Source organism: Podarcis pityusensis (assembly GCF_964106645.2).
Source record: "Podarcis pityusensis genome assembly, chromosome: 6".
Lineage (NCBI taxonomy): Eukaryota > Metazoa > Chordata > Lepidosauria > Squamata > Lacertidae > Podarcis > Podarcis pityusensis.
The window spans coordinates 72197383-72202158 of record NC_138030.1 but is presented as its reverse complement, the minus strand read 5'-3'; positions in this window follow the sequence as shown (position 1 = coordinate 72202158).

Sequence of the window (4776 nt, the reverse complement as noted above, 5' to 3'; positions counted from 1 at the left end):
GGGGAGCGCCACCTACTGGGCACCGCCGGGTGTGCGTACGCCGCGCAGCGCCGAGCGTCAACTGCAAGGTATCTCTTACCGAGCGTCGGCTCGGAGCAGGGTTGCCATACGTCACCTCCGGGATACGGCCGTCCGGGAAAATCCGGGCGCGTGGCAACCCGACACGATTTTCCATAAGTAGCTCAAAAACGGCATTTTTCCCCGTTGAGATTTTGCCGAGAAAGAAAAGGAAAAAGCTCAACAGCTTTTCTTTTTCTAAAAAAATGTTTTTATTAAAGATTTTCTTGGTTTACAAAAGTCTCTTTTTTCAAGTTGTCTTTCTTACAAATCAGTTACATTTGTTGTGAGGTGTGATAGGAATTTTGAGGTCTTAGATAGATGTTCATACGTGTACCAACCAAGCACGTACATAGATCAGCACAGAAAGACCAACATGAAATGTTTTCCCTGCAAGGAGGGAGGGGGGGGTCGGGGAGCCTTCCCATTGTCTCAGGAATTGAGTAATCAGCATTTTAATGGGTGACAGACTGTCAGGAAAGGCAATCAGATAACCTGGCAAACAGGAAAAACAACATTCAAATTTCTGTTTTAGACATTATGTGATGTAGGTATGATGTTTCTGGGGGTGGTCTTGAGCTCCAGGGCAGGGAATTTAAAATTAAGGTCTTGCGCGCCATTGTTGGGGGTTCCTCCTCCCTCCTGCGTTGTGGTGAGTGAGGACCCTGTTCCAACAGATCAATAAAGATCAGGCTTACTAGCTGCTTTGCTTCTCAATATTCTCTGGTTGGCCTCTGTTATTTTCTCCTACCAATATGGAACCTATGTAAGAACTCTATATGGGCTCTTGGATACCCCATAAGGGAAAAGGGCAGATTTTGTTTACAACAGAGGTCAGCAGCTTTTCTGTCCGGATTTTCACTGTTTGAAATATGGCCACCCTAAAGCCAGCCGGAGTAGCTGTTTGGAGCAGCAGCCCAGAGGGGGAAAAGAAGGGGCCTGGGCCTTGTTGTTGTTCCCTGCTGGGATGTTGGGCTGTCGGATGCCAGACGCCAGCATTGTATTCATCACTTAGTTTCTGCTCTTCCAGCAAAATTGGAACCCACGGCCTCTCACTCGAGTCGCTGCTTATGCTCCCGCAATCTGGAACATTCCCGACAATCAAGCACAGACTCCTAGAGATTCTCAAAAACCCCAAACTCTGAACAATGCTGCCCTTGTGGCATAAAACAGGTTGAATCCCTCACACATGTTTTATTCTATTGCCTATTTTATGCACACACACAAAAATGATAAGTATCCCCCCCCCCCCCGTTGAAGGAGGGGATTCATTGCACTGACTCTTCAGGGTGTCTTATCTGCTGAACAATTATAGGCAGGACGTTGTGGAGAATGGCAAGATTTTTGAGAGACACTATTGTTCACTATGAAATTACGTCACCCTAGGTCCTAAGAGCCATATTTGTACCTCACAATGTCTGGGCAGTTTTATCCTAAAGTATTGTAGCACCCTGCTTGTGGTTATTTGTCAGACAAATAAATGAGAGACACAGTGGTATATGGATACCAAAGCTCTGCCCACTCCAGCCCTGATGGCCAGCACTTATATTTCCTCAGCCCAGCCCCCTTGCTCCTCCTTTGGCTGCCTCTGTCCAATCAGCCTGGTTGAAATTCCTATTGGCTGTTTGCTAGAACCAATCATAAAAGATACACCCATTTCCTATTACCTTTTATGGGAGACAAAGAGCTATATTTCCTTCTATCCATAAATGGCAGACAAGTAGCCATATATCTTACATTTGCCTCGACCAGGCACCTTAATTATCAGATCATCTTTGCCCTATTGCCCTATTGCCCTATTCACTCCAAAACAGATGGCTAATGGTTTTAACACTGCGGTTCCTGCGCAATGTTTGCCATCTTGCCAAAGGTTGCAGGCAGCTTTACCTGCAGCAATTGCATGTTGATTGCCCTCTTAAAAGACAAAGTCCAGCAACTGGAGGAACGTGTAGCTACGCTCCAAAGAATTAGAGAGCTGGAGCTCTTCTTGGAAGCAACAGAGCACACCGTCTCCACCAAGGAGGAGACAGGGGACTCCCCTGAGAAGAAGGCTAGTTCACCAACACAGGAGCCAGATATATGGAGAAACGTGACTCAAAGAAGTAGGAGGCCCAGGGTTCGCTCTGATTGTTTAGAAATACACAATCGCTTTGAAGTCCTCTCCCCTAGCATGGAAGACGAAGAGCAGACTCCATTTGAGGATCTCTCCCTCATTACAGTCGATCAGGTATATGAAGACGAGCAGCAAAGTCAGTCCTCAGGGAATGTGCAGGCGACCTTGGAACGGACAGCTCACGGAAGAACCCCGACCAAACCTAAGAGGAGGCGTGTAGTGGTGATAGCGGATTCCCTACTGAGGGGAACAGAAGCAGTGATCTGTGGGCCTGACAAGATGTCTCGGGAAGTGTGCTGTCTCCCCGGGGCTAAGATCCAAGATGTAACTGAACGACTGCAAGGAATCATAAAACCCACTGACAAATACCCCTTCCTCTTGGTTCATGTGGGAACCAATGACACTGCAAGCAATAGCCTCCAGAAGATCAAAAGAGACTACGAGGCTCTGGGCAGGAAATTGAAGCAATTAAATGCACAAATTGTCATCTCATCTGTCCTCCCAGTTGAACGACGTGGCCCAGGGAGAGAGGGAAAAATAGTGGAAGTGAACAGCTGGCTTCGCAAATGGTGTAAACAGGAACGGTTTGGATTCTTAGATCACGGACTGCAGTTTCTTGAAGATGGACTTCTGGCAAGCGATGAGCTGCACCTCACAACGGTTGGGAGAAATGTTTTTGCCAAAAATCTCAGAAACCTCATCAGGAGGGCTTTAAACTGGCTAATGTGGGGGAGGGAGACAGTGCTCCTGAAGGTAGGAGTCTATCAATTGATGAAGATGATCATCCAAATGTCATAGACCAAATGGAGCAAACAGCACGCAGACCTAGTGGTGGGAGGAAAAAATCCTTAAATAAGAGACACGGGGGGATGATTAATGGACTTCAATGTCTGTACACTAATGCGCAAAGCATGGGAAATAAACAAGATGAGCTTGAGCTCTTGGTACAGCAAACTAAATATGACATAATAGGCATCACTGAAACCTGGTGGGATAAGTCCCACGATTGGAATGTAATAATGGGGGGATACAATCTATTTCAGAGACACAGACCAGACAAGAAAGGAGGAGGAGTGGCGTTATATGTCAGGGATGTGTATACCTGTGAAGAGATCCAAGATTTAGAACCTCAAAGCCAAAGTGAGAGCATTTGGGTCAAAATTAAGGGAGAGAAGAATAACAGTGACCTCATTGTGGGAGTTTACTATAGATCCCCAAGTCAAACAGAAGACATAGATGATGCCTTCCTGGAACAGATGGCCAAGCATGCAAAAGGAAGGGAGATAGTAGTAATGGGGGACTTCAATTACCCGGATATTTGTTGGATGTCAAACTCAGCCAAGAGCATAAGGTCAAACAGATTCCTCACTGGCCTTGCAGACAACTTCATTGCCCAGAAAGTGGGAGAAGCAACAAGAGGAACAGCCATTTTAGATCTGGTCCTAACCAATGTTGATGACCTGGTTAGTGGGGTAGAAGTGGAAGGATCATTAGGCGCGAGTGATCATGCTCTTCTGAAGTTTACTATACAGCGGAAAGGAGCAGCCAAGCATACTAGGACTCAATTTCTTGACTTTAAGAAAGCTGACTTCATAAAACTTAGGGAAGTGCTGGGTGAGATCCCATGGACAGTAATACTAAAAGGAAAGGGTGTTCATGATGGCTGGGAGTTTGTTAAGAGGGAGATAGTAAAAGCACAACATCAGGCAATACCAATGAGACGGAAACATGGAAGGTGCCTAAAGAAGCCAGGGTGGCTATCTAAAGAACTTTTAACTGAGTTAAGATTTAAAAAGGATGTGTACAAAAAATGGAAAAGGGGGGAAACCACCAAAGAGGAATTCAAACAAATAGCCAGCACGTGTAGACACAAAGTCAGAAAAGCTAAAGCACAGAATGAACTCAGGCTTGCTAGAGAGGTTAAAAGCAACAAAAAAGGCTTTTGTGGGTATGTTCGTAGCAAAAGGAAGAACAAAGAAACAGTGGGGTCACTCAGAGGAGAAGATGGTGAAATGCAAACAGGGGACACAGAAAGGGCTGAACTCCTCAATGCCTTCTTTGCCTCAGTCTTCTCTGATAAAGAAAACAATGCCCGACCTGAAGAATTTGAAGCAAATGATTCAGCAAAGGAAACACAGCCCAGAATAACTAAGGAGATAGTACAAGAATACTTGGCTAGTTTAGATGTATTCAAGTCTCCAGGGCCAGGTGAACTGCATCCAAGAGTATTAAAAGAACTGGCAGATGTGATCTCAGAACCACTGGCAGTCATCTTTGAGAATTCCTGGAGAACAGGCGAAGTCCCGGCAGACTGGAGGAGGGCAAATGTTGTCCCTATTTTCAAAAAGGGGAAAAGAGAGGATCCTAATAATTACCGCCCAGTCAGTCTGACATCAATACCAGGGAAGATTCTGGAGCAGATCATTAAGCAAACAGTCTGTGAGCACCTAGAAAGGAATGCTGTGATCACCAATAGTCAGCATGGATTTCTGAAAAATAAGTCATGTCAGACTAACCTGATCTCGTTTTTTGACAGAATTACAAGCCTGGTAGATGAAGGGAACGCAGTGGATGTAGCCTACCTTGATTTCAGCAAGGCATTTGAC